General features: G+C 46.1%; 1 protein-coding gene across 3 annotated transcripts in view; it reads left to right on the forward strand.

The window, feature by feature from the left end:
• Window positions 1-26,170, forward strand: part of SYT2 (synaptotagmin 2) — a 168,754-nt gene that overhangs the window by 26,326 nt on the left and 116,258 nt on the right. The window lies entirely within an intron of this gene.

The following is a 26,170-nucleotide window of genomic DNA, read 5'->3' on the forward strand; positions in this document are numbered from 1 at the left end:
TAGTACACTGTGCTGCATACAGTTAGTGCTCAGTAAATACTACCGATTGATATTAATTCCCAGGAATTTAGGCATGATCGGGCCACACTGCTCAGTGGAAAGTCACTTTAGGGCCCTTCCCCCTACTTATAATAATAATAATAATTAATAATAATTGTGGTATTTGTTAAGCACTTACTATGTGCTAGGCACTTTACTAAGTGCTGGGGCGGATACAAGCAAATCGGGTTGGACACAGTCCCTGTCCCACATGGGGCTCACAGTCTCCATCCCTATTTTACAGACGAGAGAACTGAGGCCCAGAGAAGGGAAGTGACTTGCCCAGGGTCACACAGCAGACAAGTGGCAGAGTCAGGATTAGAACCCATGACCTTCTGACTTTCAAGCCCATGCCCTATCCATTATGCCATGCTGTTCCTTTCATTCATTAATTCATTCAATCTCTTATTCGAAGGACAGAATACAGAGCTCGGAGCAGCTTTGGGTTAAACGGGATTCCTGACGCAGGGATAGGAGGAGACTGCAACCTGAAACCAAGAACAAACTGCAGCTGGAGAAGATCGAAGTAACCCAGAATGGTTTCTGGCTCTCCTTACCCAGGCATTTTAGCAGTAGAATATATGCTTATCCAGAAGCCTAGAGTGTTCCCTGCTTTGGAGATGGAGACGGGGAACACGATGACCTCTACAGAGACCATATTTGGCTAAGGTCAGCCAGGGACAGTGACCTCATTTTCATTCTTATCCATCCACCTCCTCAGGAAGGGACAAAGGAGAGCATGGGACGGTTGTGGTGGTGGGGTGGGGGGTGGTGAGGTGGCAGTTGGGAAAGCCGGAAGGAGCTAGGGCAGAGTGGGAGGGCTGCTCTGGAGGGATTCCAGGGATCTTCAGGGCAGGGAGAGACTCTGCAGCAGCTGAATGATGTTCATTTGCCAGAGCTGGGCAAGGCAGCACTGCAGAGTGCAGGGCAGGCTCTGTTGCAAGGAGACTCTGAGGGCTCAGCTGCAGGAATTGGGGGCTGGCAAAGGAGGGAGTCCTGGAAAGGAGGGAGCCTCAGGTAGATGAGAAGAGCTAGGTTAGGCTTTGGAGTCCTTTGCAGCAGCCAGGGTTTGCCGAAGAGCAGGATAAGAAAGAGGAGGAGGAAAGAAGAGAGATCAAATTCAGGCTGAGGATTTGTTGTATGGGACAAGTTTGCTAAGATCAGTGAAAGAGGTTCTTGACTCCTACTCCCCAGCCTGTCGCCCAGACATCTCATTCTGACAGAACTCTCCAGCAGTCATCTTCAACATCCTTCTGCCTCCAAGCAGGACTGTGCATACCCCAGTTTGGGGTAGGGGAAGAGGAGAAAGTATCTCTCCTCTTCTGAAAGTTCCCCAGGGGAGGAGGGACTATCACCAGGACTGGACTGGTCACCCATGTTGCTGCAGAGTGTTTGTCATTCATTCATTCAATCGTATTTATTGAGCACTTACTGTGGGCTGAGCACTGTACTAAGATCTCTCATGCTCCACGTCCACATCTGTTTCTTCTTGTACTGCTGTTGACAGAGATAGAGGGAAATTACTACTCTCTACCCTAGTAGCCCAAAAAACACAGAGATTATTTAGCGATATAATTTCCTGTTCTCCACGTCAGTCTGTAGGCCCTGTCCCACTGGGTCACCAGGAGAAGGAGTCACTGATATTCTCAAAGATCTGTTCCCCAACTTTGATAGGGAGACAGCTGATGGCTCAGCTTCTGCCAACCCACTACCTGATGCATCCTGGGGACAAGAGATGGTTGAACTGGGTAGAGGGCAGCAGGGGATGGAGGCTATTTGGCCCAGAGAGATGAGTCTGAATAATAATAATAATAATAATAATTGTGGTATTTGTTAAGTGCATACTACGTGCCAGGTACTGGGGTATCCACAAGATAATCAGGTTAGACACAATCCCTGTCCCATTTGGGGCACACAGTCTTAATCCCCATTTTACAGATGAGGGAACTGAGGCACAGAGAAGTGAAGTGACTTGCCCAAGGTTATATGGCAGACAAGTTTCAGGATCCAGGTTTAGAACCCAGGTCCTTCTGACTGCCAGGCCAGTGCTCAATCCATTAGTCCAAGGTGTTTGGATATTTCCAAACTGGACCCTGGTTCTCAGGGAAAGGGGTTGCAGATCTAACTGGGTGGGTTTCAATGACCTGTATCGTGTCATTTGGAGCTGTGGGTGGTCTGTACTAAGCGCTGGGGTAGATACAAGCAAATTGGGCTGGACACAGTCCCTGGCCCTTGTGGGGCTCACAGTCTCAATCCCCATTTTACAGATGAGGTAACTGAGGCCCAGAGAAGTGTAATGACTTGCCCAAGGTCACACAGCAGACCAGTGGCAGATCCGGGATTAGAACCCATGACCCTCTGACCTTCTGACTTCCAAGCCCGTGCTCTAGTCACTACACCATGCTGCTTCTCCAGGGTAATGCCAGATGCTCCCAGGGAGGGATGGGGAAACCCAGACCACATAGTTCATGCCGGACTGCAACAGGTCAGCACTGGGAACACAGCCAGCCCAGCAAAGCTCTTCGACAGACTGAGGAAACAATGAATCGATCAATAGTATTTACTGAGCATTTACTCTGTGCAGAGCACTTGAGGGAGTACAACAAAGTTGGTAGATCCAACCCCTCAAAGAGTTTACAATCTATAGTCGGAGTCAGAAACTAAAATCAATTACAGTCCAGTCCTGGGGGTAGCTGCCCCCTCACTATACCAAGCTCAAAAGTGGTTTCTGAGGTGAGGTGAGGTCACACAGTCACCTGGGGTCACCCCCTCCCCACAAGGCCAGGCCAGTAAAGGTGGGGGGCAGGGGAAAAGAGGGTTAAATACCTCAAACTAGAACAGTGTGTTCCAGGAAGAGCCTGCCTCATTCTCAGGGAAAATTTCCTGGTTCTCCTTCAGAGGCGCATCACAAGCTGGGCTTCTAGATTAATTGAGGATTTTCTCCCAATCTCCTGCTTCAGATTCCCCAGCTCCTCTCCTTTTTTAGAGAGCTGTGGGTTTTTTAAGAGTTTAGTGTAAAGAGGGCTTTGGAGAAAAAGACCTGGGTATCAGTCTCGGCTCTGCCACTGCCCTGCTGTGAGACCTTCAATGACTTCCTTGCCCTCTCTGTGTCTCATTGACCCCATTTTTAAGAGGCTCCTTTCCTCTCGGGATGAGTGACTCTGACCATTATTATTGCACAGTTGGAAGGTGGGTAGGCTAGCTAGGCAGGAGAGGGCCCGTGGCCCAGGGCCCAACAGGAAGGCGGGACTGGGTTTAGTTTCTTGACTAGAGGAGGGTGGAAACCGAGAGGAGAGTCTTGGGGGCTTGGAGCGGAGGATGGGTAGCCCAGTTCTGGGGGCTGAGGGGACGGTGGGTAGTGGATACTTATGAGGGAGCTGAGGGAGGTGGTTGGGGGGTTCCATTTATGGGGGGGCTGCTGAGGGGAGAGGGCTGCATCCAGGAGGCTGGGGGTTGGGGGCAGCAGGGGAGAAGGCTCCGTACAGGGATCTGAGGGGATTGGGCTGGGGAGAGGGCTCAGTCCAGGGGGAAGCCCCATCTGTTCCCCCTACTCCAATCTGGCTGGGGATAAATAATTAATGGTGACTAATGGATGCTGGGGCCGCTAGGAAATACTCAGCTGAGGTTCCTGTGGCTCCAGTAATCAGACCAGGCCTTACCCCGTGGGGTGTCTGGTAAAGGGTGAGCTGCTCTGGGCTTCCCTGGGGGGCCTGGGGATTCCGACTTCTGGCACCTCAGCCAAGTGTTATGGAGTGGTAGGGGGCGGAGAATGGAGAGAGAGGGGCCGAGGGGCAGGATGCAGCCGGGCCTGGCACACCAGCCCCTGGCAGGGTGACTCCCCCCATCTCTGGGCACAGGGGTAAACCTCACCTACTTCTAGGGGGCATGCCATCAGCCTTCAGTTTCTGCTAAAGGTCCTGTCCCCCATGCCTGATCTTGGAGGGTGCAACTGAAATCCCTAGAGCGAAGTGTACCCAGCTGTGGTCCAGAAGGGGAAGGAGATATACACGTACATGTGTGCATGTATATGTGCATACATATGTATGCATATGTGTCTGAGCAGAGACTGGTTCATATATGTGACTTCATGCATAGGATATGCATGCCATGAGAGTGGGCATGTTTTCAGAGAATGAATGCGCACCTAGCAGGTATGAACCTCCTCCACTCAGTATCCAACTATGATGATCAGGAAGTTCCCCCTCATATCCAGCCATTGCCTTTCCTGTTGCTCAGGAAGCCTCATTCATTCAATCGTATTTATTGAGTGCTTACTGTGTGCACAGCACTGTACTAAGCGCTTAGCCTCATTCTTCACTAAGGGTCTGAGCTTCTTTCCTTCAGGGACTCGGAGAGCAATGGAACAGTTTGCAGGGAGGAGGCAGTTAAGTGATGCTTGCCTATCATGGAGAGGAAAATGCAACTCTGGATTTTAGAATTAAATCCAAGTCCCTCACTAGTCATCCATGCTCGGTGATTGGGTTGGAGTTGAACATTGCTATCAAGCTTCTGAGTCGTCACAGTGTGGAGCAGCCCAAGGCAAGCATTTGTCCTAAGCCACTCAGGGACACGTGGGGGTCTATCAGGCTCTAGACCACCTATCCAGGCAGCAGGCCTGGGACATGGAGCCTAAATGTCAGCAAGTGGGAATGGGTTACCCATAAGTAAAAATCTCCTGACCAGAGAAAGCTGATCAGACCCTGGCACAGGTGAGGGATGGTGGGTATTGTGCCTCCACCCCTCGAGATCTTTAAGTGATCCTGCACATTTGGGGGGGTCTATTCTTCAGTCATTTGACTACCCCAAGACAGGGGCCTGTATCTAATGACCTTTCAGCTCTGCAGTTACAATTTACAATTCAGTCTTTCCGTTCTTAAGTGGGGAAGTGAGACTCTGAGAGGCTAAACCGTATGTGTGAGGTCACAGAGCAAGTTGAAAATGTGCTCGTATTTCTGACATGCTGTGTGGCCTTGTACAGGTCACCTAACCTTTCTGATCCTCAGGGCTCCTCAGCTCTAAAAAGGGAAGACTCATCTCCACTTCCCTTCCCAGGCAATTCTTGAATAGCCCCAACCAGCAACCTTTTCATGCCTCGTTTCCAACCCTTCCATTGTTTCTCTCCCATAACTCTTTCATCAATACTTTGATCTCCATTCTGGGTGATTAAAACTCCAATAATTGCTCCAGATCCGGTTTTATCAGGCCCAGGTCGACAGCAGAGTGGGCAACCCAGTTTTCCACCCCTTGATTCTCCCATCCCTCCTTCTGCCAGAAAAAAGTCCATATTTTGTCTCGCAGGCATCCTTCTCTCCTTGCAAACATCTGTTTGACCTGGCAGCTCAATAATAATAATAATTGTAGTATTTAAGTACTTACTATGTGCCAAACACTGTACTAAGCACTGTGGTAGATACAAGATAATCCATTGTATTGAGCACTTACTATGTGCAGAGCATTGTAGTAAGTGCTCGGGGGAGTATACTATAACAGAATTAATCAATCAGAGGTGTTTATTGATTGCTTACTATGTGCAGAACACTGTACTAATCACTTGGGAAAGTACAACAGAATTAGCAGACATATTCCCTACCCACAATGCCTTACATTCTAAAAAGGAGGGAGAACATGTATTGAATCCCCATTTTGCAGATGAGGAAACTGAGGCACAGAAAAGTTAAGTGACTTGTTCAAGGCCACACAGCAGGTCAGTGGCAGAGCCAGGATTAGAAGCCAGGTCTTCTGACTCTCGGGTGTGTGCTCTTTCCTCTGGGCCACTCTGCTTCCAGCTCAAGACTCTGCAGGTTTTAAAGGCAGGAAAGGGAGAAAGGGAAGAAGAGGGAAGTGATGGAAGAGTTAGGACAGGGAGAAGTCTGGCTCATTCCATTTAGTCAACCCATGGTTTGCCATTAGGTACCTTGCCTTTGCCTCCTAGGCTCCAGGCGGGCCCCTCTAGACCCAATATAGTTGGGTGCCTGAAAGGGGCCTTGCATCCCCTAATCCACCATTCAACCCACAGGGAGGGCTCAGGGACTACTGATTCATAAGAAGCCTGACGATGGTGATGGCATTTCTTCTGCAACCAGGCACACGAGGGTAAGGCCCTAGAAAAATAATGTGCTTGTCTCTGCCTGGAATGGAGAAGCAGAAATGCGCATTCATTTTTTTTTCCAAGTCACAATAGTCAAGAGAAAATGTGCAGTGAAATATGCTTCAGTGGCAATTTAAATAAGAAACTCATGCATTTTGCAATAGTCCATTAAAAAAAGCCTGGCAGCCTGTCACAGAGTCATGGATGTTAATGTGGGTGCCATGGCCAAATCGGGCACATTTGGGGATCGACGTGGGCATGTCCCGTTTGGCTGGAGTGAAGAACTGTGGGCCACGGGCCCCCTCCACAAACCTCAAATGATGTTTGGGGGATTAGGAGGGTCAAGCCCCCCTCAGGAGGGAGAGTCCCTGCCTGCTAGAGATCCCAGTCTTGTGCGTTGCTTCCTGAGCTTGTGACAAAAAAAACTAACAAAATCTCTATCGCTTAGGGGGTTGCGGGAAGTGTAGTTACAGCCCCGAAAGACACTGACTTGAATAATTGAAATCTATTGATTTTTTTTTCTTAGCATCTAATCTAATGGAGAAGCAGCGTGGCTCAGTGGAAAGAGCCCAGGCTTTGGAGTCAGAGGTCATGGGTTCAAATACTGGCTCCACCAATTGTCAGCTGTATGACTTTGGGCAAGTCACTTCAGTTCTCCGGGCCTCAGTTCCCTCATCTGCAAAATGGGGATGAAGACTGTGAGCTCCCGTGGGAGAACCTGATTACAACCTGATTACCTTGTCCCCCCCAGCGCTTAGAACAGTGCTTTGCACATAGTAAGTGCTTAATAAATGCCATTATTATCATTATTATTAATAGGAGGCCTCTCCCTGACAACAATAGTGGAATGTCCTCGGGGGTGAAGCTCCGAGGCTCTCCTTACCCCCTTACCCTTGCCCCGGGGAACCCCTTAAGGCCGGGAACAGAAGCCAGGCAATCAGACTTCCAGTCCATCCTGCAGCCCCAGAGCCCCAATGCCCCTCCTTCCTGTGAGATGAACGAGTCTCTCAGAGCAGCTATTGATCCGCAGGCTCTATTTCTGGGACACAGTGACCTGTAGCAATGCTCTCAGCTGCCCCCCACCCCCACAACTATTTGTTCATTCAACCAAAACATTTGGTGGAATGTTTTAATGTAAAAACAGTCATTCTGCCACTCCTTCAGGTCGAGTTCTCCTTTCTTGGGGGAGAGGGAGGCTTTCTAGGCTGGAACCAAATGGGTTGGGAGGGATATTTGAACAGCTTTGGAGGAGCTCCCCTTTCCCCAACTCCTCTCTCGAGAAGGAAGCTCGATTCTCCTCCTCTAGACTGTGAGTTCACTATGGGCAGGGAGTGTGTCTGTTCATTGTTGTGTTGTACTCTCCCAAGCACTTAGAGTGCTCTGCACACATTAAGTGCTCAATAACTATGATTGAATGAATAGTGGGGCAGTTGAGGGCATTGCTACAGGTCACTGTACCCCAGAAATAGAGCCTGCGGATCAATAACTGCTCTGAGCGACTCGTTCATTTCACAGGAAGGAGGGGCACTGGGGCTCTGGGGCTGCAGGATTGCCTGGAAATCCAGATGCCTGGCTTCTGTTCCTGGCCATAAGGGGCTCCCCGGGATGATGCTGACTCTCATTTTCCAAGGTATGCTTTAAAAAAAAAAAAAAACCCCAAAACTGTGAGAGTGGCAATTAATTAATCAATCTGCGGTATTTATTGAGCACTTACTGTGTGAAAAGCACTGCACTGAGCACTTGGGAGAGTGCAATACAGTAGAATTGGTAGACATGTTCCCTGTCCACAGGGAGTTTACACTCTAGAAAGGGAGGCAGACAGTAAAAACAAATTACAGATATGTACATAAACGCAGAAGACCTCATAACGTCCTAACTGGCCACGCCTCTCCTTTCTTCCGCTCATTGATGCTGGATCTAAAACGGCAGCTCTGGGTCTTGCCACCTTCGACCCACTGAATGGATAATTAAGGAATGAGAGCTCACTAGTCTCTCATCCCTCATCTTCCCTGTACTCCAATCCAGGAATTGCAGGGTGAGAGAAGGAGAAAGGGGGACACAGGGCCCACAGGATTCTGAGAAAAGGATGCAAGGTGAGAGAAGGAGAAAGGGGGACACAGGGCCAACAGGATTCTGAGAAACGGATAGTCTGGAGTCAAAAGAGCATCAAGAGCTGAGGCAGAGGAGAACCGACTGGTATGATGAGAGGGCAGGTGGGTACTGGTGAAGCAGTGGCTCAGCTGTAGCGCCAGGTCATCTCAAATTGCTCTGAAAGCTGAGAGGACCTGTGGACTCTAGGCCTTCACCTCCTCCAGGAGGCCTTCCCAGACTGAGCCCCCATTTTCCTCTCCTCCTCCCTATCCCTCCCACCCTACCTCTTTCCCCTCCCCACAGCACTTGTAAATATTTGTACAGATTTATTACTCTATTTGTTTTACTTGTACATATTTACTATTCCATTTATTTTGTTAATGATGTGCATATAGCTTTAATTCTATTTGTTCTGACGATTTTGACACCTGTCTACATGTTTTGTTTTGTTGTCTGTCTCCCCCTTCTAGACTGTGAGCCCATTGTTGGGTAGGGACCGTCTCTATACGTTGCTAACTTGTACTTCCCAAGCGCTTAGTACAGTGCTCTGCACATAGTAAGCACTCAATAAATACGATTGAATAAGTGAATGAATGAATGACAACTGGCTTTCTACAACTGGAAGTCCTGATTGCTTTTTTCCTTACTACACTGTCTTGCATATTACACGCCTGTCTGTTCCTGTCTTTCATGCCACTCGCCACTGCTCTACTGGCATTTGCTTGTATTTCCCTGCCAGCTTTCATTCATGGAGTTGACGCACGCTTTGCTCCCCACTCTCTGCTCTTTTTCTGCTGTAGACTTTCCTTTCCTCAGTCATTTTGGGGTGGCCCTTTCATTAGGGATCTGAACCTGAAGAGATTTCTTTTGGGAAACACTTAGATATTTCAGCAGCTTCCTCTTCTCTTTCTTTAACCTTTCCTGAACACTTGCAGCCTGTCAGGGACAGAGCTGGGCAAAGAGAAGCAGATTCATTCAGTCGTATTTGAGTGCTGACCTGTGTGTAGAGTACTATACTAAACTCTTGGGAAATACAAATCGGTAATATATAGAGACAGTCCCTACCCCAAAACGGGCTCCAAGTCTGTCTCCACCTGAAGGATTTACACAACTAAATAAGAATGGAAGGGGTGAATATTCAACAACCTCTGTTTTTATGATATTTGTTAAGCACTTGCAGTGTGTCAGTCACTGTACTAAATGCTGAGGTAGATACAAGCTAATCTTGTTGGACACAGTCCATGTCCCTCATTCATTCATTCAATCGTATTTATTGAGCGTTTACTGTGTGCAGAGCACTGTACTAAGCACTTGGGAAGTACAAGTCGGCAACATATAGAGGCGGTCATATAGAGGCTCAACATATAGAGGCTCACAGTCTTAAATCCCCACTTTGCAGATGAGGAAAGTGAGGCACAGAGAAGTGAAGCGACTTGCCCAAGGTCACAGAGCAGACAAATGGCACAGCTGAAGTTAGAATCTAGGTCCTTCTGATGCCCAGGTCTGTGCTCCACCCACTGGGCTACACTGCTTCTGTTGCTCTCAGTTTCCTGCCTTGGAGGCTTCAGGGAGCTTGCTTCATGCTCCTTCTCATTCTGCCATGGGTGGTTGGAGGCAGACTGCCTAAAAAACAGGGGACTTTGAGGAAGGATTTGAAGGAGCAGTGGCTGGCAACAAAATGGATGTCATCGTATCATTCTCCTCATCAGTCTGTATTGTGCATCTACTTTCTGAAGAGAACTGTACTATAGGCCTAGGGAAATTGCAAAGGAAGAATGCCCTAGAGGGGCTTAAAATAATAATAATAATAATGATGCTGGTATTTGTTAAGCGCTTAATATGTGCCAAGCACTGTTCTAAGCACTGGGGAGGGGATACAAGGTAATCAAGGTCGTCCCACGTAGGGCTCACAGTCTTAATCCCCATTTTACAGATGAGGGAACTGAGGCCCAGAGAAGTTAAGTGACTAGCCCAAAGGCACACAGCTGACAAATGGCAGAGCCGGGGTTAGAACCCACGACCTCTGACTCCCAAGCCCGGGCTCTTTCCCCTGAGCCATGCTGCTTCTCTATAAGGAGGGAGACTCACAAACACAATGACATGATTGCTAATGGTACTTGTTAGCATACAATTCAAGTGCAAGAACATAAATGGAAATATGGTCTGTGCATAAACTTATATAGAGATGTGATGGGTAAATACTGAGAGAGCTGGAATGAATGATGTAACTTGGGATGTGGAGGGATTGATCAGGGAAGACTTCCTGGAGGAGATGGGCTTTATTTTGGTTTTTGAAGGTGGTAGGGGAAAAGTTCTGGAAAAGTGGAAGGGAAAAGGCAGTCTAAGTACTGAGAAAGACATATGCACAGGGTTGGAGAGTAAGAATCTTTTTTTGCCTATGGTATTTGTAAAGCTCTGACTTTGTACCAGGCACTGTACTAAACGCTGGGATAGATACAACCCAATTAAGTTGGAAACAGTCCCTGTCCCACAGGGGGTTCCCGTTATAAATCCCCATATTATAGAGGAGCTAAAGGAGGCACGGAGAAGTTTAGTGACTTGCACGAGGTCACACATCAGACAAGTGTTGGCGATGGAATTAGAACCCAGGTCCTTTTGAGTCCAGGCCCATGCTCTATCACCTTGACCGTGCTTATTCTCCGTGCAGGGAAAGTTTCTGGGGTTTGTTTGGCTGGTTATGAGAGAACAGCTTGGGCAGAGCAGAGTGCAGTTAGGTATAAAAGGGGGGAGAAGGGAGGAGAGTACACTTAGGTATAGAGGACACAGCTGGTGGAAAGCTGTGAAATCTCTGTTCAAAAATTTTCATTTGCTGCCCTTCCTCCTCCTCTTTCCATTAGATTGTAAACTCCTAGTGAGCAGAGAGTGTATCTTTTACCTCTACTATACTCTCCCAAGTGCACAGTACAGTGCTCGGTACACAATAAGTGTTTAGTAGAAAAGTGAATAGAGAAGCAGCGTGGCCCAGTGGAAAGAGCACGAGCTTTGGAGTCAGAGGTCATAGGTTCAAATCCTGGCTCTGCCAGTTGTCAGCTGTGTGACTTTGGGCAAGTCACTTAACTTCTCTGTGACTCAGTTACCTCGTCTGTAAAATGGGGATTAAGACTGTGAGCCCCCGTGGGACAACCTGATCACCTTGTAACCTCCGCAGTGCTTAGAACAGTGCTTTGCACATGGTAAGTGCTTAATAAATGCCATTATTATTATTATTATTATCCAGCAAGTACTGATGATTAATCGAGGTGAGAGAGAATGATATGCAGCGTGGAAAAAGTGGGAAGGGCACAAGTCTAGGCACCAGAGGACCTGGGTTCTAATTCTGACTCCACCACTTGTCTGCTATGTGATCTTGGGCAAGTCGTTTCCCCTCTCTGTGACTCAGTTACCTCATCTGTAAAATAGGGATTAAGACTGTGAGCCCCATGTCGGGCAGGGACTGTGCCCAACCTGATTAGCTTGTATTTACCTCAGCACTTAGAACAGTGCTTGACACATAGTAAACCATTAGCAAAAGCCATCGTTATTTTTGCTATCGGAGAAAGAAGATTCTCATCTCTGCTTCAAAATAGACTAAAGGGTGGGGAACCTGGAACCAGAGACTTTGCAGGGGTTTTATAGGCAAAGTCCCTTAAATTAACTCAGGCATCTGGGTGGTTTGGTATATTTGAGGGGGGAGGGAGAGTTTCAGGCAGAATCACGTCTATCGATTCTATTGTACTCTCCCAATCACTCAATCCAGTGCTCTACACACAGTGAGAGCTCACCAAATACATTGATTGATGCAACAGGAAGGGCCTGCGGTGGGGGTCAGAGGCAGGACAGACACAAGCAGATACAGATAGAGATCTCGCCTGGGAGGACTGAAGAGAATGAGTTGGGTGAAGCTGGAGAAGAGTAAGAAAGAGGCAGCTGATGGAGAATCCTGAAGCCTATGGTTAAACTCATTATGTGTGACTTTGGGCAAGTCACTTAACTTCTCTGTGCCTCAGTTACCTCATTTGGGAAATGGGGATTAAGACTGTGAGCCCCACGTGGGACTACCTGATCACCTTGTAAATTCCCCAGAGCTTAGAACAGTGCTTTGCACATAAATGTCATCATCATCAACATTATGGGCAGAGTACGTGCTGCTAATTCTAGTGTACTCTCCCAAGTGCTTAGTACAGGGCTCTGAACATAGTAAGCACTCGATAAATACCATGGAATGATTGATTAAGGTGTTTTTGTGCAAGAAAAATGGGCTGCCTTGGAGTATTTTGAAGAGGGGTGTGGTGTGCTCTGAACAACATTTTAGGAGAAAATATATGCAGCTGTCTGTAAGATGGACTGAAGAGAAAAGAGTTAGTGGTGGAGAGCCAGGAAAGAGGCTGTTCCAGTAATCCAGCTGGGAAATGAGATGTGTGTGCGTGTATGAGGGTGTGTGTGTATGTCTGTGTGCATGTTTATAGCCTTTACAGGTATGTACTCCAGGCATGATGCTCATGTTCCCAGAACAGCTCATGAAGCCTGTATTAGGAGCTATTTATACCTAATCTACACACACACAAGCATGCACATACATACACACACACTCATTCACTCACTCTTGGGCATGCTCAGAAAACCCTCTTCCTCGCCTAAGCAATCTTGTCTTGGCTTCTGCCTGTAAATGAGATCAGAACTCTTTGAGGAATTGTCCTCTCTGTTGAGCATGAATGTGCTAAATAAATCTCCCAGCCCCTAATAAATCTTGTACAGATGTAAAAAATGCATTAAAGGCAGAAAAAAATGTGAGGTGGCGAGGCAGCCGAGAAGGCAGAATAATGAATACCTCATTGTGTTTCTGCTGCTGGGGAATTCCGGCTCTCCCCTTAGAAAGAGGGGTGGGGGTGGGAGCTACCTTGGATCGTTTTGTGGGGGGAGGGGCTTCTAACCCCAAAAGTACTGATGGGGTGACCTTGGCTAAGGATGAAGGTTGTATGTTGTGCCACCCTTTGAGGTCACTTGTTAGAAACTGGCTGCACACACTTCTGGAAGAGGCTTTGAAGGTCGGAGAGGAAAGAGGCTTATGCACAAACTTATTTTTTTTTGGGTAAAGTGCCTATCATGGGCCAGGCATTATACGAAATGCTAGAGTAGATACAAGCCGATCAGGTTGGACACAGTCCCTGTCCTACATGGGGCTCACACGCTTAATCCCATTTTCCAGATGAGGTAACTGAGGTCCAGTGAAGTTAAGTGACTTGCCCAAGGTCACCCAGCAGACCAGTGGTGGAGTTGGGATTAGAACCCAGGTCATTCTGATTCCCAGGCCCATGCTCTACCCACTAGGCAATACTGCTTCTCACCCTTGCATAAATATCATAATCCTCGTGGTGGATGACTTTGGTAGCTTTCCCTTGGAGACAGTAGAGAAGTGGCCTGTGAAAATCTCTTCTGGTCCTTCTGACGCCCAGGCCTGGGCTCTATCCACTAGGCAATGGGTAGACACACATTCCTCTTACTAGCTTCCCAGGAGTGCAGTAATTAATTGTGGTGGGAACTCCATTAATCTTGATTTAATGGCATGAATGGGTCACCTCCCCCTCTCCCATTTTTTCTTACCACATTAAATAACTCTGGGAAGAGAGGTTGGGCATGGGGAGAGGTGAGGAGAGAAAGATTGAGATAACATTTTGGCGATGTCTTGCAATCCTCGCTCCTGCACATTCCTAGGTGCCAGTTTTGAGAGGGTAATAAAGTCTTGTCAATGGTTACTCTTCTCCTAGCCCTGAGTGATGTTGGGAATCTTGGGGGTTCTGTGCTTCTTTCATTCCACTGGGGCTCACCAGGAGTTAAGGAGCTAAATGTTGTTCTTTGCCGATGCTTTGTGGTTCCACCAGCTCAATAACATGGCTTATTAATGCTCCTGGGCAGGAACCCCCTTGCCACTCATCCGCCCACCCCAGATCAGGAGAGCAGGTGTCTTGTTGCCTCCCTCCCCATCTCCCTTCTGCATTGCTGCAGTCTTCTATGGGAGAGCAAGAGAGAAAGAGAGGCTGAGGTGTGTGTGTGCTGACTGCGCACTACTCCCCCTCCCTGTATATGCCAATATTTCACTGTGAGGGTGGAACCTTCAAGAAGGCAAGGCTTAGAGAGGAAGTTAGGGAAGAGGGGCTTGGGAGTGCGCCTTGAAGACCTGTGGGATCCAAAACTAATGGGACAACCCCACTCAGAATCTTGTTACTCTAAGCCCGACTCAGAAATTTTCAGGTCTCATCAGACACCTGGGAATAGTAACGCTGAGCATTTGCCGACCCTTCCAAACCATCACCCTGCAAAATAAAACTGGATTGCTTAGTACAGTGCTCTGCACATGGTAAGCATTCAAAAAACACCATTGATAATGTTGAGGGGTCAGTTGTCATCTATGTCCTCCCATTACCCTAACCCAACTGAATCTTCAAAATCCCTTCCTTCCACTACCTCCCCTCCCCACCCCCCAGCCTTCGCACTATTCTCCCTCCCTCTTCCCCAAATAGGGAATTCTGATAAAGCCAAGTAACCAAGATAGGCTGGTCTATGCCAGTTGTTAGTCATGTCAGCCCAACTATGAGCCCAGCTAGCTATACCCACTCAGCTGGCATTTCACACCCGCACACACAGATACATATTCACGTCCATTGATGAGAGACTCAACCCAGGGCTTAGGGAACCAGCAAGCCAGCTGAGATCTTTCGGGTGAATTGAGTCCTCCTAGGATCCTTGAAAATTAGGAGAAGTAGAATTGTCTTTCGGTTTAGAGAAGACGCTGCCAGTGGCATGGCTGCATTCATGATATTAAGTGTGTTGGACAGAGAATGTCTTACACATTTTGTCTATGAAAATGCAATGGTGCACCCTTTTTGGGCCCTCAGACAGGAGAGGTTTGTTTAGACACCAGTGGTTGAGCACTCAATACAGTGCTGTGCACACTCTGGCTTTGGAGTCAGAGGTCATGGGTTCGAATCTCTTTTCCTCCCTTCAGAGCCCTACTGAGAGCTCACCTCCTCCAGGAGGCCTTCCCAGACTGAGCCCCCTCCTTCCTCTCCCCCCCCACATCCCCCCACCTTACCTCCTTCCCCTCACCACAGCACCTGTATATATGTTTGTACATATTTATTACTCTATTTTACTTGTACATATTTACTATTCTATTTATTTTATTTTGTTAATATGTTTTGTTTTGTTTTCTGTCTCCCCCTTCTAGACTGTGAGCCCGCTGTTGGGTCGGGACCATCTCTATATGTTGCCAATTTGTACTTTCCAAGCGCTCGGCACAGTACAGTGCTCTGCACACAGTAAGCGCTCAATAAATACGATTGAATGAATGAATGAATCCCGGCTCCACCACGTCTGCTGTGTGACCTTGGGCAAGTCACTTAACTTCTCTGAGCCTCAGTTACCTCATCTGTAAAAAATGGGGATTAAGACTGTGAGCCCCACGTGGGACAACTTGATCACCTTGTATCCCTCCCAGTGCTTAGAACAATACTCTGCACACAGTGCTTAACAAATGCCATCATTATTATTATTAATAAATACGAGAAGCAGCTTGGCTCAGTGGAAAGAGCCCGGGCTTGGAAGCCAGAGGTCATGGGTTCTAATCCTGGCTCCACCACGTGTCTGCTGTGTAACCTTAGGCAAGTCACTTAACTTCTCTGAGCCTCAGTTACGTCATCTGTCAAATGGGGATTGAGACTGTGAGCCCCACAAGGGACAACCTGATCACCTTGTATCCCCCCCAGCGCTTAGAACAGTGCTTTGCACATAGTAAGCGCTTAACAAATGACAATATTATTATTATTATAATTGAATGAAAGGAAAGATACATCCTATCATCAGCTCGATTCATTCTTGTAGTAGTGGTAATGATTTACACTGGTCCATACACTCTCTGGGCTGGTCCCATCTGCTCCTGTGTCATGCCACATAGACTATAAGCTCACTGTGGCTTAGTTCAGTGCTTTGCAAACAGTAAGTGCTCAATAAATATGATTAACTAGTTATGTTGATATTAACAAATCTATTAAGTATTATGCATCAGTGAGATGGTTGATAGGGAGAAAATGTGTCATCTGTGGTCTCAAATAGATACTTCCCACCATCAAACCTTCACCCTGTTGGAAAGCCACTGTTGGAAACATGGTTGGAAAAAGTAGGGATCTGGGGGTTCTAGGCCTGCTCTTTCATTCATTCATTCAATTGTATTTGAGTGCTTACTGTATGCAGAGCACCTGTATTAAGCATTTGGAAAGTAAAGTGCAATTTCACTGGCCTTTGGTGTGGCCTTGGGCAAGTCATAATCTTTCTTTGCCTCAGTTTCCTCGTCTGTAAAATAGATAGTAATATCTGACCTTCCCTACCTTACAGGTAAGCCACAAAGGTAAAAATAACATAAGTAATGTGAAAGTGCTTTAGAAAATCAGGGCATTATATTTGGGCAAGGAACCAGTCTACTGCCTCTGTTATACTGCACACTCCCAAGTGTTTAGTAATTTTCTTACAGTAAACGCTCAATAAATTCAGTTGACTGACTAATTTGGTTGACTGAATTTGAGGTGGTATTGCAACAATGGGGATTGAGTACAGGCTGTTCAGGGATTCATGACAGTTCTGGAAAATAACACTTATGATGTTTGGTTAAGCACTTACTATGTGTTAAGGTCTGGGATAGACACATTACAAACATATCAGACACAATCCCCCTCTCATATAGGGTTCACGGTCCACAGGAAAGGAGATAGTTATTTAAAAATCCTATTTTACCAAAGAGGAAGCTGATGAAGAGAAGCTAAGTGACTTGTTCAAGATCACACAGCATGTGTGAGTCGGAATTAGAACCCAGGTTTCTTGATTCTCAGTCCTGCGCTGTATCCCCTAGTCTTCTCTAAATCTGAGATTTTAATTTCAGTAAATTGGCACCAATTTTCTCATAGGAACAATGTTATAAATAGGGGACTGGTTCCCAAACCAAGGTCAGATACCCTATTTTTACCAAAATGACCCATAATTATGTGCTTAATTATGGATGAGTACATTAATGTATTAATATTGTTAGAAAAGTTCCATGATAAGGTGGCCAACTTTAACTCCACTGGAAGTAAAATGGATATGCCCACCCTCCTGATGACTGTACCTGGGGATCACATAAAACCCCACCCCTCTTCTCCATGCTAAAGATTCCCCCACTCTGCCTTTAAACATCCTCCCCTTCCCCTTTCACTGCATCTTTTAAAACGTCACTGTGGCTCCCATAAAGCATTCATTTATTCAGTTGTATTTAATGAGTGCTTATTGTCTGCAAAGCACTCTTGAGGGAGTCCAATATAACCATAAATAGACACATTCCCTGTCCACAACAAGCTTACAGTCTACAGGGGGAGATAAGCATTAATAAGAATAAATAAATTACAGCACTGTCCAGGCTACTGGAACCAGGGCCGTAAAGGAGGCTAGTTTTGTAAAGCTGAAATCATTGCATTGGAATGCCGAAACAGATGGAAATATAGAAACATTTTAAGTGCCTTTTATCTTAGTTTGAAAAATCTTAAGCGAATCTGAGGTAAAACGGTGGGAGCATGATGATAATGGTATTTTTGAGTGATAGCTGTGTGCAAAGCCCTTACACTAAGCTCTTTGGAGAGTACAGTAAAACTGAGTTAGTAGACATGTTCCCTGCCTACAATGGGCTTACAGTCTAGAGGGGGAGACTATATATATATATATATAGTCTCTATATAGAGTAAGTGCTCTGTATATATAAATAAATAATTCATTTTAAGCCCTGAGTCACTCACAGGAGTTAGTGCTCTGGATGCATGAATACACACACACATACACACACACACACACACACACCCCTCCCCCCTCCCCCCTCCCCCCTCCCCCTTGTAGTTGATTATGAACTGCTTCTCAGAATCAGCCCAAAGCTGTGGATTGGCAATTAGTCTGAAGAATTACTCTCCCAAGAGCTTAGTACAGTGCTTTGAATTAAGAGCTCAATAAATATGACTGAATGAATGAATGAAAGAGGAGTTTGTAAAGAGAAGGAGCCATCACAGATAAAGGGAATGTGTCTGCTAATTTTTTTGTATTGTATTCTCCCAAGTGCTTAGTGCAGTGCTCTGCACATAGTAAGTGCTCAATAAGTATGATAGTTTATTTTATGTTATTTATTAAGCTCTTAGTATTTGCCAAACATTGCTCTAAGCGCTGGGGTAGATACGAGTGAATTGTGTTGGACACTGTCCCTGTTGTGTTTCTAAGTAGGGGGAAGAACAGGAGAAATGAGGCACAGAGAAGTTAAGAGACTTGCCCAAAGTCACATAGCAAGCAATTGGCAGAGATGGCATTTGAACCCATGTTCTCTGACTCACAGATCCATGCTCCTTCTACTAGACCATGCTGCTTTTCTACCTAGTTGGCACACTATCCCATGATGGTATTTAATTATGGGATTTGTTAAGGACTTACTACATGCCAGGCACTGTACTAAGCATTGGGGTGGATACAAGCAAATCGGGTTGGGCACAGTCCCTGTCCCTCTTTGGGCTCACTGTCTCCATCTCCATTTTACAGATGAGGTAACTGAAGTACAGAGAAGTTGAGTGACTTGCCCAAACTCACACAGCAGACCAGTGGCAGAACCAGGATTAGAACCCATGACCTTCTGAAATCCAGGCCCATGCTCTATCCATTATGCCATATTGCTTCTCATGATGTAAAGAGATAGAAAGTTAAATATCAGTCCTTGGGAGACTGATAGTGTGGCACCAATATGGCATGAAGATTCCAGCCAAACTGAAGGTTTGTAACAGGCAGTGTCCATCTCATTCCTATGGATGGTTCACATGTATTCTCCGCTTGCAGTCTGAGAATGGTTTTATATGATCATGATATGGAATGAATGGTCAGTCCCACATATCTTTGAACAGTGCCAGCATTTGGAACAGTGCTTGGCACATAGTAAGTGCTTAACAAATACCATCATCATCATCATCATCATCATCATGTCTTTGCAGCCACACCCATATACCTGGACTTGATCTCACTGTCATAATCAGCTTTCAAATAAAAGCACAACGATATAACTGTGCCCAGAAAGACCTGCCTAAATGGAACCTTGGAATCTGGAAGTGCTTAGTACAGTGCTTTGCACACAGCGCTCAATAAATATGATTGAATGGAAGAGTCCCTTGCCTTTGACTTACAAGAAATAGTGGAAAAGGTAGCCCATGATCTTGGATACAGTCAGAGATTATGAGGAGAAAAGGGACCCGGGTTTTTTTTCCTTCCTAGCTGAGAACAGAACAAGTATATTTCCCCCCTTCTAGACTGTGAGCTTGTTGTGGGCAGGGATTGTCCCTCTTTATTGCTGTATTGCACTTCCCCAAGCACTTAGTACAGTGCTCTGCATACAGTTAAGTGCTTAATAAATACGATTGAATGATTGAATGAATGAATATTTGCATTGCAGCCTGAAGGATTCAAGTTAGACAATATAAGAACTTATATTGGGAAGCACTGTGGTCTAGTGGAAAGAATGTGGGCTTGGGAGTCAGATAATAATCATAATAATAATGTTGGTATTTGTTAAGCACTTATGTGCAAAGCACTGTTCTAAGTGCTGGGGTAGATACAAGGTAATCAGGTAATCCCACGTGGAGCTCACAGTCTTCATCCCCATTTTACAGATAAGGGACGCTGAGGCACAGAGAAGTTAAGTGACTTGCCCAAGGTCACACAGCTGACAAGTGGCTGAGCCGGGATTAGAACCGACGACCTCTGGTTCCCCAGCCTGGCTTTTCCATTGAGCCATGCTGATGACCTGGGTTCTAATTCCGGCTTCACCACTTTTCTGCTGTGTGACCTTGGGCAAGTCACTTAACTTTTCTGTGCCTCAGTGACCTTGCACACAGTAAGTGCTTAATAATTACAACTGAATGAATAAATGACTTCATCTATAAAATGGGGATTAAGACTGCGAGCCTCAGGTGGGACCTGAACTGTGTCCAACCTAATTAGCTTGTACTTACCCGAGCACTTAGTACAATGCCTGTCACATAGTGAGTGCTTTACAAATACCATAAAACAAAACAAAAAAACCCTAGTGAAAAGATATGTTCCCTATTCAGGGAATTCTCTAGCACTTCCAAGAGGAATTAACTGGGAGCTCTCAGATCTTGGGCCATTTTGCGGAACCCAGCTCAAGAACCCTTCAGAAGTTGACATCATGGAGCAACGACTTTGTATTTGTTATCTGAGTCCCTGGATCATTCTTAGAGAAGAAAGGAAAGCGTAACCTTTGATACCGATGATCTCACCCTCCCCAGAACCAGATTCTTTTCTCTGAGCCCTAGCAGAAGAGCGGTTTGTTGCAGCTGCAGAGACACACAATCCTTGAGCCCTTCCCACTGCTGACCACACATCCAGTTGTGCCTAGTGAGATCAACTGCAGCTGGCACCCCAAGATGGCTAAGGGTTTTCTAATCCAGTCCACCAATCGGGGCCCCGTGGAGAGAAGAAAAGCAGAGCCCGTTTGCCCATTTCTAAAGTGGCACCAAACGGACGCTGGTGATTGGAGTTGTTGAGAGAGCTGCTGTTATGAATGATTCATGATTGATATGAGTAAAGTATTAATACTCCATACTATTATCCCCAGGGGTTATTAAGACTATGACTTTAATACTTTTATAGTTGAGAATTCCTTTGGGAATTCTGGAGGAATGTGTCTGTTATATTGTACTCTCCCAAGTGCTTAGTACAGTGCACTGCTCACGATTGCTCAGTAAATAGGATTGAATAAATGAATACCATTCTTGGTAAACACAATCCCTCACTTAGATATTGCTCTTTGTAGCCGGTGGCCAGTCTGGAGCTGGTTCTTATGGTCTTTTCCTTTCAAGAGGCCTGATTCTCTCCTGCTTTTTTGACCTTTGATTTCTTTATCCCCTTTATTTTCTAAAGTGTTTTAATCTCCATTATCTTATTGGTTCTCACAGTATCCCAGCTAGACATGGAGGGGCACAGGAGAAGTTGCATTGTCTAGTGAAAACAGCATGGGCCTGGGAATCAGAGGACCTGGGTTCTCATCCCAGATCCATCCCTTGCCTGCTGGGTAATCTTGGGAAAGCCACCTAACTTCTCTGTGCTTTGGTTCTCATCTGTAAAATGGCGATTCAATACCTGAGCTCCTTCCTCCTTAGACTATGAGCTCCTTGTGGGACAGGGACTATGTTCAACCTGATTCTTTTTTATCTACCCAGTATTTAGTAAAATGCTTGGCATATAGTGCTTAAAATGCCCACAATTTTTATTATTACTATTAATAATAATAATATCAATCAATCAATCGTATTTATTGAGCACTTACTGTGTGCAGAGCACTGTACTAAGCGCTTGGGAAGTACAAGTTGGCAACATATAGAGACAGTCCCTACCCAACAGTGGGCTCACAGTCTAGAAGGGGGAGACAGAGAACAAAACCAAACATATTAACAAAATAAAATAAATAGAATAGATATGTACAAGTAAAATAAATAGAGTAATAAATATGTACAAAACATATATACATATATACAGGTCTTGTGGGGAAGGGAAGGAGGTAAGATGGGGGAGATGGAGAGGGGGACGAGGGGGAGAGGAAGGAGGGGGCTCAGTCTTATGTACTTCCCATTTTACAAATAGCGAGGCTCAGAGAACTTGGGTTAGTGGCCCAGAACCTCTTCACCCTGCTCTTTTCGAAAATAATAATGAATGTTGTATTTGTTAAGCACTATGTGCTATACACTGTACTAAGTGCTGGAGCAGGTACAAGATAATCAGGTCAGGCGCAGTCCCTGTCCCACAGTCTAAGTAGGAGAGAGAACAGGTATTGAATCTCTATTTTACAGATGAGGAAATCAAGGTCCAGAGAAGTAATATGACTTGCCCAAGGTCACATGGCAACCAAGTGGCAGAGTTGGGATTAGAACCCAGGTCCTCTGACCCTAGGTCTGTGATCTTTCCACTAGGCCATGCTGCTTCTCCACTCATGGAGTGTCTCTGTCTCCAGGTCCTTCCTCTTCAGGGGAAGGATTGTCTCCTCTGGATTAAGGACAAGAATTTTCTTTAGCTCTGACTCCTCATTCAGTCCCTCCACAATCTTTCCTCCAAATGTCTTCTACTATTTAAGTACCAACTCAGGTACCCTACCCCCTTTTTCTTCTTCCTCTCCCTGTAATTTATTTTAGTACCTGTTTCTCCTGTTAAACTCTAAGATCCTTGAGGGCCGGGATCTTGTCCATTAAATCTATTGAACTATCCCGAGTGCTTAGTACAGTGCTCTGTACACAATAGGGGCTCAATCAGTTCAGTTGATTAAGTGATTAAAGGAAGAGCCCCTGGAGTATGGAGTGTAGGTGAAGAACAGGTGAAAAAAGTTCCCGCTTTTTCTTCAAGTCCCAGGTCTTCATGTTTTCATGTAAATATCTTGATTTTGAAGGAGAACAACATCCCCTATCAGACCAGGCCAAGAGAAGACAAGCTCTAACTAGAGCACAAGGGACTGAGGTTAGAATCAATCAATCATATTTATCGAGTGCTTATTGTGTGCAGAGCACTGTACTAAGCACTTAGAGGAGTACTATGAAACAGAGTAGGTAGACAAGTTCCCTGCCCACAGCGAGCTTACAGTCTAGTCAACAGAATTAAGGGGGACTTCATTCATTCATTCATTCAATCGAATTTATTGAGCACTTACTGTGTGTAGAGCACTGTACTAAGTGCTTGGGAAGTATAAATAATAATAATAATAATGATTATAAGAATAATAAAATCCCCACTCTCCCTCCTTCTTACACTGTGAGCCCTAAGTGAGGCAGGGACATTGCCTGGTCTGATTATTCATTCATTTATTCCTTCAATCATATTTATTGAGCACTTACTATATGCAAAGCACTGTACTAAGTGCTTGGGAAAGGATGATATAATAATGGCATTTATTGAGCACTTACTACATGCAAAGCCGTATTCTAGGTGCTGGGGAGGTTACAAGGTGATCAGTTTGTCCCACAGGGGGCTTGCTGTCTTCATCCCCATTTGGCAGATGAGGTAACTGAGGCACAAAAGTTAAGTGACTTGCCCAAAGTCACCCAGCTGACAATTGGTGGAACTGGGATTTGAACCCATGACCTCTGACTCCAAAGCCCATGCTCTTTCCACTGAGCTACGCTGCTCCTCGATATAATGATATAACAGCAAATAGACACATCCCCTTCCCGCAATGAGCTCACAGCATAGAGGCGGATTAACTTGTGTCACTTCACTTTTCTGGGCCTCAATTATCTCATCTCTAAATTGGGGATCGAGACTGTGAGCCTCACGTGGGACAGGGATTGTGTCCATCTTGATTTGCTTGGATGCAACCCCAGCGCTTGGTACAGTACCTGCACATAGTGGGTGCTTAACAAATACCATTGGGCAGGGTACTTCCCAAGCATTTAGTACAGTGCTCTGCATACAGTAAGCGCTCAATAAATATGATTGAATGAATGAATAAATCGGCAACATATAGAAACGGTCCCTACCCAACAATGGGTTCACAGTCTAGAAGGGGAGACTTACTATTAGTGAGGGCTATCAAAGGTTGGAATGAGGAGTGGAAAGTCCTTTAAAAAGAGGAAAAATCTGAAGATTCTGGGTGAGTTTAGGTGTGAACTTCTCAGAAGGCAGGCAGCAGGGGAGTCAACCTCAAGGTAGACTTCATTAGGATTATGTCAGAGAAATACTTTTAGCTTCTTGGAAGAAAAATGCTAAGAGAATTTGAGCTTAAACAAGATGTATTAATATTTATCTTAATAAATGATTAATAAAGGTGCAAACATGTGCCAAGATGCTTTGAGAAGTGCCCAAACCTTGCTAATTAAGGCTTTCATGCTAATGACTTCTTTGGTGAGCCTGGATTCATTCACAACATTTGTACAGCATATTTTATGTCCTGTTCAATAAAAATTAATCAAGACCTTCTAGGAGGTAGACAGGTAATTTGAGCAGGAGATTTGCTCGCGGTCTGATAGCCAATCAGGGAGCAGATCCAGGCACTGGCCCCTCAGCCTTGAACCTTGGGACCTGATTGAGGCCTCCTCCTTGACAGGGTGGTTATGTTTCTTCAATTGATTGATTGTTTGATCGAACCTGGAACATGGGCTCAGAGGGCAGCAGGGTGTGTTGTGGATGGAGAGTCGTTTTGAGAAACTGAGTCACCGTGGAGCCCTCTCCCTGCCAGGTTGTGTGAGGCCCTGCCTCAGAGCAGCTGCCTGTGCCAGCTCGAGTTGGGGTTTGGGAGAGGCTGCCCATCCTCTGTGGCCGTTTGAAAGCAGGGAATTGTGACACCGGGTGGACTGACAGCAGAGAGAGAAGCCCTTCTGAGAGCCCGTGGAGGCAGGGAGGGTACTGGGAAATGGCAAGGTCATCCATCTTTTCCAAATCGCTTCCCCAGTCTAAGGAAAACTGTTATTCCCAATCGGCTAAGGTGGTGAACACGGAGCAGATGAGAAGCCCCCTCTCCATCTCCCCACCCTGCTGCTCCCGTTCCCAGCTCCTGGGGAAAGTACCAGATGTGTAAGTGGAGGCTGGCCCTGCGCCCTCTCCTCCTGCTCTATCCCAGGCTCTGCAGCCCTCCCATTCCAGCCCATTACTATTCCATTTCAGTGGGAGTCCCTCACACTCAGTGTGGCTTAGTGGATAGAACGTAGGTCTGGAAGTGAGAGGGACCTGGGTTCTAATCCTGGCTCTGCCACACGTCTGCTGTATGACCGTGGGCAAGCCACTTAACTTCTCCGGGCCTCAGTTACCTCATCTGTAAAATGGGGATTACGAGTGTGAGCTCCATGTGGGACAGGGACTGTGTTCAACCTCATTCATTCATTCAATCATATTTATTGAGCGCTTACTGTGTGCAGAGCACTGTATTAAGCACGTGGGAAGTACAAGTTGGCAACCTGACTAACTTCTATCTATCCAAGCATGTAGACCAGTGCTTGGCACATAGTAAGCACTTAATAAGCATCATTAACAACTCAGCCCTCCACCTCTTCTTCCTCCTCTTACCCCCATGAATCAAACAGCCTTCTTGCTCCTGCCCATCCTTACCCCTCCCTTTCCCCCAGTCCAATGTAAACAAGGCCACCTCCTCCAGGAAGCCTTCCCTGGTTAAACCCACCCACTCCCCACCCCACCAGCACAACCATTGACCATCCTCCCTGTCCTTACACTTATTCCTGCATCAATATGGATATATGGAAGGGGATTGTCCTGCGACCACCTAGGGGGTAGGGACAATAGCTATTCTTCAGCATGGACTTCTGAACTATAGTCCAGGCCCTTGCCCCGATGGGCAGTCAACAAAGCCTGGATGACTAACTGGCTGGGTGAGAGCTCTTGGAGGAGGAGACCATAATTATGGTATTTAAGTGCTCAGTATGTGCCAAGCGCAGTCCTAAGCACTGGGATAGATACAAGGTAATCAGGTTGGACACATGGGGCTCACAATTTTATGTTTTACAGATGAGGCAACAGGCACAGAGAAGTGAAGTGATTTGCCCAAGATCTTGCAGCAGACAAGTGGCGAAGCTGGGATTAGAACCCATGACCTTTTGACTAGCAGAACCGGGCTAAACCATGCCTGTGTTGGGCCCTGGAGACTAGATGGCCAATTTGTACTTCCCAAGCGCTTAGTACAGTGCTCTGCACATAGTAAGCGCTCAATAAATACGATTGATGATTGATGATGATGACGATGATGGGACTTCTAGGATCTCATCAGATGGTTCAGTGCAGATGCTTCAGTGGACTATAAGACTCTGGGGGAGCGACCAAGATATAGGGGCTGGGAAACATGTCTTGTGAGGTCAAGTTAGAGGAAATGGGGCCTCTGAGCATGGAGAAGAGAAGTCT

Source organism: Tachyglossus aculeatus, chromosome 7 (assembly GCF_015852505.1).
Source record: "Tachyglossus aculeatus isolate mTacAcu1 chromosome 7, mTacAcu1.pri, whole genome shotgun sequence".
Taxonomy (NCBI): Eukaryota; Metazoa; Chordata; class Mammalia; order Monotremata; family Tachyglossidae; genus Tachyglossus; species Tachyglossus aculeatus.